We start from the raw sequence: 14374 nt of genomic DNA on the forward strand, positions 1-14374 counted from the left end.
AGCATCATCCACCCACCTCCACACTCCGTCTGCCCCACACACTGTAATTGTGGTCTCATTTGCTTTCCAAAGGAATGTCTCACCAGCCTAACTGAAGCTGGTTATGCCAATGCACTCTTCAGAAACATGCTTAGGGAAGCTTTTACACTGTGCCGAACAAGTGGCTAGTAGATGAACCTGCAGAAAGTTATAAGCTTACATTTTCAAATCTGATCAAATCTCGGTCTTTGAACCATTACAGTAGTAAGCACATTTTTGAATTTTTTTTTTAGTTTTGACAAATTATTCTAGGTGCCTTAAAGATGTCAAACAGTGGGCATGCTGTAGGATGGATAGTACACACATGGCATATTCAAAAATGAAATCATCTTCCCACATGTTCCTCTTTCTGTACCCTCTATCTTTGTTAATGGTTCTACCACATTCCATGTCACCAAAACTCACAACCCTCATGATCCTTTAATGCTTCCCTCTTCTCCTGCCCATCACATCTAATCAGATGCCAATCCTCCTTGTGTCTGCTTTAACACCCTAGCAAAATTGTAAAGAATGTTAAGTGAGATTATCTACTTAAAAAACACTTAGCAAACTCTCTAGCATATGGTAAAGAATGCAATAAAAGCTAACTATTATTATTATTATTGATTGTATTATAAGTACTACACTGTATTCAGGCTTGTAAGAGAAAGAGAATTTGGGAAAATTTCAGGGAGGTAGGAAAGAGTGCTGGCCAACTTACTCTGTGTCCTTAGACAACTTAACATCTCAGAGCCTATATTTTGATTAAACAGTAATGCTAATAGTAATTACCCTATCTTGTAGGGCTGTTGAGGAAAAAATGAGATATAAATTTAAAACTGCTTTGGAAAGTATAAAGCAATATATAATCATAAGTTCCATTTTCCTTTTTAACTACAAAGTAAAAATAAGCAGGTTGGACTACACGATAGGTCTAATATAAAACTCAAGGCAGGCACAGGAGAGTGCACCTACAGTCTCAGCTACTCGGGATGCTGAGGCAGAAGGATCCCTTGAGCCCAGGAGTTCAAGGCCAGCCTGGTCAACATAGTGAGCCCTCCCCCATCCCTTAAAAAAAAAAAACTCTATTGATTGTGAAGAGAAGTTTCAGAAACGTCCATTCAATAAAGATTCTGTAGAAAATGTAATTTTCATCTCACAGAAACAATGTTTTGCAGACCTTCTGACAGTGAAGGTATGGCAATATAAAGCTAAGCATTTTTCTGCATTCAGTAATGAAATGATAACCCTTTACAAAAGAAAATCTGAATTACATTTATATTTTTTATTTCTTCCTTTTCATGAAGATGGTTAGGGTTGCAGTCATATGCTAAGAACTGAATCAAGATGAGGAAGCACAGTTAAACTTTTATTTTGTAGTATAAACAGTTGATGCTTTAATTTTGATTTGGAAATAATTTTAGACTTGCAAAAGCATCAGAAAAGATAGCACAGGGAGTTTCCATATATTCTTCAACTCACACTTGGAATAATTCAGTAAATGATACAAAAATACCATTCCTTGTGGAGCTTACACTCTATATATTATGTATCTGAAAGTAGAAATATATATAGCCAAATGTGAGCCAAAGTTAGTTCTGAGTAATCTTTATTTTCTCCTTCAAAGTTTTTGGTAGTTCCATATTTCAAAATCAAGTAATTTTTCTCTAATGCATTACTCACATAGTGTCCAGATTAGTTAGCACACTAAAAGTAATCTTTTACTGAAAGACTTAAATGAAAAACTCTCTTGGAAATTTCAAATTCATTTGTTTCCTTTCTTTACAGTTGCATTTCTACAGCTAGAAGTTTTCTCCTTTTCCCATTTTGTTCTCTGATCCTAAGGTGGATCTTGGACTCCCTCTGCTGGTCAAACAACTCAGAAGGCAAAGACTGAACAGTAAGAATAAGCCAGGAAAAATCACACACACAGCAATCATCCTATCTAAACATTCATTTGTCCCTCCCTGATGCACTCAAAAGACACTTACTGAATGCCTATTATGTGCTAGACACTATGGTAGGTGCTGGAAATAAAAAACAAATAAGACATAATCCCTGTCCTTGAAATCACCCTATACCTTTCTCTAGGAAATTACTGAGTCCTAGAAGATTTTGGGGGCCTGGAACTCAAGAAAAAGCACCAACTGTTGCAAGAAATAGTGATTGGTATGTATTTCTGGATTATAAAAATAACTTACGTCTCCATGAAAAACAAGGGACAGTCTTATACAATATCTTCTGGAAGTTGCTAATATTTAAACTTCAAATTTCCATAATCTGCTACAGTCAGTATACGGTAAGAGACCTGACACTAAAGAAGAAAAGTAATCCAAAAACTTGAGAAGTCTTGTGTAAAAGTGTGGTCAGTTGTCCCAAGAAAAATCAGTTATTAATACATTCTTGATTCCTTCTTAAGTTAAACATGATTTAAAGACTACATCATTGCAAGACTACAAAATTTCACAAAACAAAAAGTCTAGCAGACACTTTATTCTTAACCCCTTTATTATATGACTAGTAGTTATCTATTTGATGTGGTGAGAAAACATGATATTCTGAGTGACATCCTTAAAACGATCATACTGAAGACAGAACGAATACCTCAGAATGTGGTTGCAAGATAGGATTTGTTTTCTGAAATATTCTATCTCATCTCCATTCCATGCAACACAGGGAATTATTTTTACACACACTCATAAATAAAGTCCAGGTGGTTTGCAAGAATATTATACTTCCTCATTTTCTCACTTCAACAATCTGTAATTTGTCTTGACATGTTACCCCTACTACAATTAAGGTTACTTCCCTCTTTCTCTCTTATCATATATAGACAGGTCTAGTCTGTCATTACTCATCCTAGCAATAGTTTTTATTCCAGTAGCCACTGTACCTGTGCTCTTTCATTTTCCTCTACTTCTTGTTCAGCATGGCTTTTAATTTTGCTTCTTCTAAATTCTGCCTTAGTCATTACAAGTAGGTACAAATATTTGACTACTCATGTTGGCTACTTCTGTCGTTATGCTCAAACCTTATATATTGAAGCATACACTGTTTATTATACTTTTCTTTCTCCTTTAATAGTTAGGACATTATATTTTTTATTTAATGTAATTTAGTTTTTAAATTATGTGTGCAGATAGGTTATGCCATGAATTTAATTTCAAAAAAGGAAATATTTATTACAAAAAAGAGAGCTTTGGGTCTGAAGAGAACAAAATGTGTACACTAGGTTCACACTTCCTATGCTCGGACACCTACTCCCTCCTCTCTGAACTCAAGGTTCATTCGAGGTGCTTTGTAATTAAGTTTCACAACTGTTCCTGCCTCTGAAGTTCTCTTCTCTGAAATTCTATGGCTCTATTTATTATAAGTAATTGGCACTTGATCTCATGCTGCTGATTTCTGGGTGCACAATTGTCTCCCCAGCTAGACTATAGGCTTCTAGAAGGCAAAATTCTTTTTCATTTATCTTATACTCCCTACCACTGTACTCTGCACAAATTTAGAACTCAATAAATTCTGGCAGAGTAAATAAAGTAACTTCTAAACTGTGTATAGTACTATAGTTCTTGGCACAGCCCTCTACTGTAACACCTATCAGACCAAATCTCAATCGGTTCTTTACATGTCTGGCTCTCTCATCAGCTGTCAGCTCCTTGAGGAAAGGGGCCGTGATTATTCAGCTCAGCATCTCAGCAGCCTGACTAGTTAATAGAAATCCTCCAGTGAGTACTTAGGAATGACTAAATGGATGCATTAATTAAATCAATGGGGAGAAATCTGATGCAACTATAGAGTATGTAGAAGCAACTTAAAAGGAATGAATATAATTAAATTTATTTTAATATATGAAATCCCAGAATGGAAGTTCCCAGAATTTTACCGTATCATTTTGTTCTGATTTCATGTTTAAACTTTCATGTTTAATTTCATGTTTAAACTTTCTCTGCAGAAAGTTTTCTACAAAGGAATTCTTTGGAAGAGATCTGAGAGAAAATAGAAGTGAGGAAAAATATTAAGCCATCCTAGGGTTAGAAAGATTTTATCTTCCTTTCACAATGAGAGGAACTACACTCAAGGTCTAAATTGTGTAGAATTGGAAATAATTCTACATGTGTAAAAGGATTTATTCTAATTTATTTAACCATATACACATTACCACAGAATCAGCATGCACTACATTTTAAATGACACCTAATTTATTATTTTATTTTAATAACAATTCATATTCATTGTAGAAATGTTGAAAAGACAGATATATTCAAAATTTAAATCACCCATAACCCTAACATAGATGATCACTGTTTCTGCGTACTTCTTTCCAGTCTCTTTCTTATTACGTATCTGTATGTCTATGATTTTACAGAATTAGGATCACATAACAGAAACAGGTGTTTTCCCCAATTTTTAGATTATAGCAATGGTTAAAATAGGTTCTCAGATTTTTTGGTCTCAGGACCCCTTTACATTCTTAAAAATTATCCAAGGACCTCAAAGGGTTTTGTGGATTAAAACTAAGAAGACTTTTTAAACATTTATTAATTAACTTTTAAAATAACAATAGGCTGGGCACGGTGGCTCACACCTGTAATCCTAGCACTCTGGGAGGCCAAAGCAGGCAGATTGTTTGAGCTCAGGAATTCAAGACCTCCAGAGCTAGAGTGAGACCCTGTCTCTACTAAAAATAGGAAAATAAAAGTAGCCGGATGTGGTGGCTCTCGCCTGTAGTCCCAGCTACTCGGGAGGCTGAGGCAGAAGGATCACTTGAGCCCCCAGGAGTTTGAGGTTGCTGTGAGCTAAGCTGATGCTGTGGCACTCTTGCCTGGGTGATGGAGTGAGACTCTGTCTCCAAAAAAATTAAATTAAATAAAATAATAACAATAAACCAATTACACATTAAGAAAATATCTACATGAAAAATAACATATTTCTCAAACAAAACAAAAGTTTTAGTAAGAATAGTGGCATTGTTTTTACATATTTATAAATATCTTTATTGTCTGACTGCATAGAAGATAGCTAGATTATCATATCTGCTTCTGCATTCATTCTGTTGTTGTATCACACATTATGCAGTCTCTGGAAAACCCCATGCAATTATGAGAAAAAGAGAGTGAAAAGCTCAAATAACACCTTAGTAGTATTATAAAAACAATTTTGACCTCAAGACCCCCAAAAGGGTCTCAGGGACCTCCGTGGGTTCCAAGATCACACTTTGAAATCCACTGATCCATAGTATTGGATGCAGGTGAGAAAAAGATAATGAGATTCTTCTTCAAGTGCAGGTTCTGCTCCATGTGCTTCAAGAGCTCCATATTGGTCTTGCTGTTCCAGATGCACCCTAGAATGCCGGCTTTGGTTATGGCCATGGCACAGTCCTAGGGGACAATAATTTGCACATGGACCACTGTACTGCGGGTCCCACAATCACAATAGCATAGTTGGCTGAGCTAAGTGGAGTAGGGGCTTGTGACTAGAACTCCCAGGGAAGGCCATATATTAATTTCACAACAAAAAAATTATTCTGAAAAGAAATTAATAATTTTTAGCAAAAAATAAAATATTAAATGCCATCTGTTAATTTTGTGTGTCAACTTGACTGGTCACCAGGATGCCCAGATATTTGGTACTATTATCTAGGTGTGTCTATGAGGGTGTTTCTGGATAAGATTAACATTTGAATCAGTAGACCGAATCAAGCAAATTGCCCTCCCCAAAGTGAGTAAGCCTCATCCAGTCGCTGAAGGCCTCCTAGAACAAAAAGGCTGACTGTCCAAGAGTGAGCGGGAACTCTTCCTGCCTGACTATCTTCTAGCTGGGACATTAGTTTTTTCCTGCCTCCAGACTCAAACTGAAACATCTGCTCTCCTAGGTCTCAAACCTGCCGGCTTGGGGACCAGAACTACACCATCAGCTTTCCTGGGTCTCCAAATTGCCAACTGCAGATCTCAGGACTTCCCTTCATTATCGCATAAGCCAATCCCTTATAATAAATCTCTATCTCTATATATCTACATATTTTATTGGTTCTGTTTCTCTGGAGGTTACTGAGTAAAACACTAACCTTACAGAAAAGTCACAGAAACCAACTTTAGTAGTACCTGGCCAAACATTACCTACTGAAGGAGCTTCTCCCAGTGAAACAAACCATTTGTAAGGCCATCTCTACCATGAGAAAGATGCAGGAGGTTGTAGCTAAAGAATCCCATGTATTCCAGGTCCAGTGACAAGGCCATCCCTATCATGAACTATATATGTCCCTGTCATGAGCTATATGTTAGTCTTTTGCCATCTATCATCTGTGTTCACACAGAATTATGTGATTATGACTTTACTTTTGATGTAGATTTTTCTATGGGGAGACATTATAAAAATGATGAGTAATCTGACTAAAGATAGAACAACTGCTGTTCATTATAAATTCATAAAATAGTAGTCTGGCTTCAACTTTTTTTAATACAAACATTGTGTCAAGAAGCTTGTTCTGGACTGGCCAAGAAAGGTGTCCAAAGGTGTCTAATATCTAAAACATATTAAAGAATTAATATCTACAATATAAAGCATATCAGTTTCCTTCTAGGAACTTCAAAATGTCTGCCAGGCCCACATCACTTCTAGATTTCTTAATCATGCCTCATACCATTTCACTCTTCCTCCATGGCCACAACTGATTGAATCAGGGATGGATATTTTCCTAGCCAAGAGTCAAAGAGATGCCCTTACTCCAAAGCTCTGCCCACTATGGACTCCCTACATGAAAGTTGAATCAGTCAGATTCTCTCTCTTAGGAAATTTAAAGTTAGGGAGACTTAGGAAGAGGTAATTCATAACAGCTGGATCATTTAAAGCAGGGACAGAGAATAGCTGTGTCTCCACAAGGGTGGCTGTCACTGGAGGAGAAAGCTACAGTGCCTGCTAAGTGATGAAACTGCTGGCAGATACCAGAGCAATTACAAGGTCTGGGATGCTAGCCCATCTCCATGAGGCCAGAAAATGCATCTGTTCTTATTTTGCTTCCATTAATTAAGAAGCATATTTTTTTCTTACAGCTTATAATGGTGTGAGCCACATATTGTTCTATGAGTGGGAAGACAATTTAGCCACAGTTATCCTGCATGTTGTAGTGAAAAAAAAAAAAGGACTTAAGATTTACAGCAGGTATTAAACACCAAAAATGCCTACTCAGGCAAGGCAGATAACATGTGAGTGAAGCCAGCCAGGTATAAAATAGGGAGGACACTTGCCCTGCTAAAGAGAGCAATTGCTCCCCAGATTTGGTCATAGTTACCATTCAGAAGGACAAACATTGTTTGCCAGAACTTCCAAGTTTTAAATGAGATAATACATGTCAAGTGATTAATGTATACCCAGCACATTATAAAAGCTCATTAATATTAGTTATTATTGGTTTTATGTCATTTACAATCTTCATTAGCAGGTACACAGCTATAAGAATCATCTAAAGAAATGAAACTACTTGGCAAATTTACATTTTCTAATTCCATAACATTTTTATCTCACAAATAGTTTTTTGGTAATTCTCTTTAAAACACTTCTCTAGTTCTAACTGGTCTCTTAATTGATTCATGAAAACCCTAAAATTTAAGGTATGCTGACTCTTATGGTTTCCCTTCTGCTACTGATTCATTTCTCCAGTTTGGAAGAACATTTATTTGCTCAATTCTGGGTTTTTCTGGCCTATCGTTTCCCTGGGTAATTACCCCCATAGACACCTTCAGACATTGCCTGGCAGACAGAAATGTGTATTGAACACAGTATGATTTTCTCCAGGTTGGTTTAGGCCTTTAATCAGAGACTGCCCGTTCTGGCCAGCTCCTCTAAAACAAATCAGTAAGTCATCCTGCCTTTGAAAGATTGGCACAAACAACAAAGTTTAAGAAATGAACAAGGAGGCTTTATCCAAAACAGCAGCATGGTAACAGAACTTACACACCTGCAAAGCACTTTCCCGTAACTTACAACCCCAGGCTTTAGAATGGTAGAAAATGATTTGTTTTGTTTTCTTTTATTTTAAAATAAAAAAATAAAAGGAGCTCACAATCAAAATGAAAGTAATTGAGTCAAGTCTGTGGGCTTCCTTCTGACAATTATTATGAATTAATATTTATGATATATTTAAAGCATATTAAAATCTCAGAGTAAATAATGCTATGTTACTATATTCCAATCAAACCCAGTTTCCTACCTTGGGGCAATATGAGGTAGAGTAGAGTATATGTGGATTTTGGAGTCAGACTGAGCCAGATTCAAACTCTGACATGTTTATCAGGTATGTATCTTGGCAAGTTCCTTGACTTCTCTGAGTTTGTGTTATCATCTGTAAAGATGGGGACAGTAAGATTCACTTTATAAGGCTGACATGAAGATTACATAAAATCATAAAATACATTTTTAAAAAGTGCCTTCCCATTGCCTACTATTTAGCAGACATTTAATAAATGGTTGTTCTCTCATTTCCACTCCATCTTCCTCCAGCACAATGTGAGGATCAATCAGGTTTCACGTGTATCTCAGAAGACAGGAGGAGATGACTGGCATGACTTTAGACACCACAGGGACTGAAGGATGAGGGATCTTCCCCTTAGCCCCTGAGTAAGCACAGGCCTGTGCTGTCCTCTTATCTCCAGTGGATCTGTCTGGAGTAGCTGGAGTGAGGGATGGCATTAGTTTGTTTACTCACAAAGGCATGTCTTTAGCAAATATAGAGCCCTATCATGTGACAGGCACTGAAGATACTGACGGTAAATGACACCCCTGCCCTGGAGGAGCTTGCATCCCAAACTATGACAGACCCACCTAAAAGAGCATTTCCTGTTATGTTTCACAGAACACCAGTTCCACAGGTTAATAAGTGTTAGAAGAAAACTACTTTGGGACAAGTTTTCAGAGTTTCTTTACTATGGGGTTTTTCAGAAGCAGTAATATACTTGGGGACATAAAATGCATTGTTTATATTTGATCAGAGAACCTTTTTATCAAGGAGCATCTCAAGAGGCTAAGTAGTGTTTCTCAGGACATGCTTCGGGAAGAATAGACCTAGAGCACAGTTACCGGCATTCTCCCGTCCAGCTGTCCCTGCAAGTCCTGGGAGGAGGGAGGTGGGAAGCAGGTGGTTTCCCCCATGCCACTGTGCAGCACTAATTCAGCCCTGCATGCTGGAGTCCAGGGACAGCCACGAGCTTTGGACCCAAACTGGACTGGAAATTTGATTCTACAGCTCACCTGTGTGGAGTTGAGCACGTTGCAAAAGCTCTTTGATCCTTATTTCCCTGCTTAAACAATAGGGATCATAATAATACCTTCCTTCTGGGGTTCTTGTGCAGAATAAATGTAATAACATAGGGAAAGAACCACACATAGAGTAAAAGTAGAACCTAATAGATAGTCTTCCCCTTTCCCCACTGATACTATGCTAGATTTGATTATATCCTGGAAAGCACAGCACAACCAGGCAGAGATAAATACATCCTGCTCCTTTAGAGAGCAGCTGCATGTGCTTCGTCATCGGTACTTTCTCTATTATTTTTGCTTGTAGTTTTGTACCTCTGCACTTCTGCGTTCAGCCAGAAATGCTGAGACGACACAAGGAAAACAACAGGGTCTTTGTCCTGCCTGAATAAGAAATCCTGACTGCCTTCTGAGAGAAGTAGTTCTTGTATTTGCAGATAATTGGTTTAGAGTCCTACACTTTTTCAACATCAACCTAAGATTACCTTGCTTTACCAAAAATTCAGTAAAATCCTCCAAACTCTTCTTCTCTGGGACTCTCATGGTCAAGAAATTTTTAAAAAATTGATGATATTTAATACAACATTTATATACTCTGTAAAATGCAGTATCTGAGAGTCACCGTACAGATTCCTCCATCCTTACTGCAATCTGTGTCTATCTAAAAATCATTGAAATTTCTTTTTGGTGACAAAATTATTTTTTTATTTTTTTTATTTGAAAATATTATGGGTGTACAAATGTTTTTGTTACACAGAGACATTGTATAATGCTGAAGTCAGGGCTTTTAGAGTGCCCTGCCATGACAAAATTAAATCTGAAAGAAATAATTAAGTAAAACATAAATCTTCATATACAGTATATGACCAATGATGCTCTATTTATTTAGCTTGTCAGAGAATGAGCTATTCCACATAAATGAATTTTCTAGATAACAAAGTTTCTATCTGGCTCACTTCCTACCCACTCTTCCCAACTTACTTAGAAAGTAGCTCTAAAAAGCAAAGAAAATGGAGAAGATGTGAAGAAAGGGCAAAGTGGACATTAAGAATGCAGAGCCGCGTACACAGCCTGACCAGATGAGGAGAGGCAGTCACATCCTGGCCCAGGCAGCAAGAGCTGCCGGAGCCCCTGCCCTCCTCTCCATCCTGCCTGGGTGCAGACCTTGAAAGACTGTGGGGTCTGGTCTCTGGTGGGGGAGACAGAGCTGCAGCCAGAGACGTTGGGAGACAGAAGCTTTGGAATTAGAGGTTTCTTAAATTAGAAAATGTTTGTGGCTTTTTAATCTATAGTTATTGACTTAAAACCAAAACATTTGAAGAAATTTGGTCTTAGAAGTCTTTAGGGCTTATTGAGAGCTTTGGGGCATCTGAAGGCCTTTGGAATGTGTCAAGAAGGGCCCCAGAAAAAAACTGAAAACAGGGAATAATTCAATGATGGGGCTTGAGCTAGTTTCCCACTTCATAAGAAAGGGGAGTGAAAATAATCTCTATACTTTCTTCTGGTTTGTTAAGCCAGCTTTCTGGGGTAGGAAAGGAAATCATAATTCAGGACCAGAGCTCCATGTATCTACCAGAACATCGTCTGTGCTTGCCTTAGAAATTGCTGATGGGAAGGAACTCCAACATGTTGCATTCTTTTAAAGACAAAATACCTATAATTTTACCTCTCTGCTTCTTTGGCCAAAAAATTCAAAATGTGATCTAACCCGACTTTGGCACACTTAATGGTACAGTGATCATTACAAACACCCATTCCTATTCCAACGGGGGTTTCTAGGACAGTGAGAAATATTATTAATAAATCTCATACCAAGCATCCTCAGGCTCTCTGTTTTTTATGTTTTTGTTTTGTTTTAGTTGTTTTTATCTTCATCCTTGGGGTCAGCTATTATTTCTGATGACTCTAAGTTTTTCTAAATATTTCTCTTTTCCTTCTGAGTTGCTGTTTCTAATATCTTATAAGAAAATGATAAAATGATGACATTGATTTGAACTGTAACTCAGATAAGAATAAAGAGGCACTAAGAAAGTCTCTAATAAGTACCTGAGCTTTGGTATCAATACAGTGTGTTCTGTGTTTGGGTGACTTTGCAGAGACTTTTTTTCTTACGTCTGAATATGTTCCAGATAACTGCATTTAAAGATAAATGACATCCTTTCAATGACATCCCATCAATTCACTTGATAAACACTATGCCGCTTTTCTTTCCTTTCTTTCTCCCACACCCTGTGTATACTCCATCTGTAGATTCTTGAAAAATATCTAGAATCCAATTATGTTTCACCACTTCCACTGCTACCATTCTAGCCCAAACCATCACCGTCTCTTGGCTGAATTATTCCATTCCCTCTAACAGTCTCTGTGCTTCCTCCCTTGCCGCCCTCACTCTATCAAACCCAGCCAGAATGGTCCTGTTAAAATGTTAAGTCAGATACATTTCCCTCCTCTGCTTACAACACTCCAATGGCTTCCTCCTTCACTCAGAATAAAAGTCAGAGCCACTGCCATGACCTCTGAGATCCTACACAATTTCATCTCCTACGACTCTCTTTCATTCAGTCCTCTCTCAACCCTACTGGCCTCCGTCACTGATCTCCAAACACACCCAAAACAATGTCTGTGTGCACTGGCTGTTTCCTCTGCCTGGAACACACTTCCCTGACAGCCACATGATTTGCTCTCTCACTTATTCTAGGTCTTTCCTCAGGTGTCCCCTTCACATTGAGACCTTCTGTGGCCACTCTACCTAATATTTCAGTATTCACCCCCAATAATTCCTGTGTCCCTTTCCTGCTTAATTTGTTTCTTTTTGGCACTTATACTACATATTTTACCTATTTATCTTGTGTATAGACTGTTACCTACCACTAGTAGGTAAACTCCATGAGGGTTTTTTCTAAGTCTGTTTTGTTTACTTTCATATCTCCAGTGCCTAAAACAGTATCTGGTACATATTAGATTCACAGTTTTTGAATGAATAAGTGAATTATTTCAACCTCTCATTTAGGTTGCAAGGAAATTCTAACATCCAATTAATTCCTTTTATACGTTTAGCTCAATCCCACTGAGAAATTTTAAATTTTCTGGTACAATTCGGCTCTATCATCAGCTAGATCTGGGTTAAATCCAAACTGCCACTTACAAGCTGTGTGACTCCAGGCAAACTACTGAATCCTGCTCAACTCACATTGTTCATCTATAAAACATTAACAATAATAATATCATTTTCCTCATGAGGTTGTTGCAAGGATTAGATTAGATAAATGCCTATGGCCTAGAACACAGAAAGAACTTAATGAATCTACTCTATTATTTTTCATATATATGAAGTTTTTTTTAAATGTATGTATCCAAATATCAGATTTTTACATTATGGACAACAAAAAATCCAAAAGCTGGAATAAAATTTTCAATTTCCATGGTACCATACCATCTTTTGGCTACAAGTAGCTTACATGCAAAAAAAAAAAGCAGCAGCAGCAGCAGCAGCGATACTCTAATTTGCCTCATGTTCTCGTAGGCAGTTATTGCCATATCAATCTTCCAAAGGAAAAAAAAAGGTTTCAGTACATTGGGCATCATGATCACATCACATCCTACCAGTTGGATACATTGTTCACTAGATTCCCTAGTAATACTTAACCACATATGATTTGCTTGTCTCTCATCACTGTACAACCAGCTCATGTTTTTCATGGATCATTCCTGCAATATGGAAGGGTCCTTCACCTTGTACTTATCAGTTTATATTCTTCATCCCCTGCAATCCTGGATTTAAAACTTACCTTCTGCAAGAATGCTTCTGTAATTAAGCTAATTTCATTCTAATAACTTCCTTATTTGACATTCCTTCAACATTTATGCTAAATCAAAACAAATTTGCATTAATTGTGTGCTTACACTCACTCTTCCAGGAACGTTCTCAGCACCTTAGTGTATTATGTCATTTACTCCTATGTAGGTTCCTTTATTTATTCTCTTTTACAGATGAGGAAACTGAGGCACAGAATTCTGAAATAACTTGTCCAAGATACAAAGCTAGAGAATCATGAACCTCTATCCCAACTAAGCAGTCTGACCCACTCTTAGCAATTAAGCAATTCACACCCTACCCTATCTTCCTTTACATAAAGTTTTTTTCCATAAGTCTCGTGTCAGCTCACATGTCAATGTCATGTATTGTTTCTCAGCTAGACTGTAACATTTTGGAGGAACCTGAGTTTCTCTCTTTGCCTTCATTAAACCTAATATGATTTTCTGTTCATAGTGAGCCTTTACTAAATGCTCTTTAATATACTCAGCACGTAAGTAACTAGAGCAGGACATTGCCTTACTTGTTTTCTAATTATTATTATCAGAAACTTCTCCTGGGCAGGGCAAAAACCAAATACCATTTCTACTGTAAAAGTGACTCTGATGTAGTCGTGTAAGATCAATGCATAAAAAGCTAACCCATTCCCATGTTGGCTTGTGGTCAACTCTTTTCTTCCAAAAATTCTTCTGAAGTGGGCTCACCACAGGTATCAACAGCATATAATAATCCAGGACAGGAACAAATGAATCACCATTTTAACATACAATGCAAGTCGGTGTTTTACTTGGCAAGCTTCCAAGAGCTACTGTTATCAATTATACTTATTTCTGTCACACACTATCTTGTTTGTAAAAAGGGCCAGTGCCAAATCTGTCCACTGTCAGAGTTTTCAGGTATGTGATTTTGGAATTCACCATGTAAAGAAAGACACGAGGGGAAGAAAATAAGATCAATCTGACTCCAGTAAGTATATATGAAGTATATTTTGTGAGAAATTACTGTGAAATATGAAGCCTTTTCAGGAAAGGTAACTTAAACTTTTTTTTAGTGTCTACCAACCAATTTACATCAAACGTGACAAGGGATCAATTTGTATGTTACATAAAATGTTTTACAATATATGCTCAATGATATAAAAAGCAAATACAAATTGATAAGCATATCAATTTCCCTGTGGCTAAGAAGCAAAAACATAAACAATTTATAAAAAGTGGAAATATAGTTAGTAAATAAATATGAGGAAAATATTTAATCTTGATGATGAAAGAAATGAGTTAAAATACCAAT

Source organism: Lemur catta, chromosome 19 (assembly GCF_020740605.2).
Source record: "Lemur catta isolate mLemCat1 chromosome 19, mLemCat1.pri, whole genome shotgun sequence".
NCBI classification, from domain to species: domain Eukaryota; kingdom Metazoa; phylum Chordata; class Mammalia; order Primates; family Lemuridae; genus Lemur; species Lemur catta.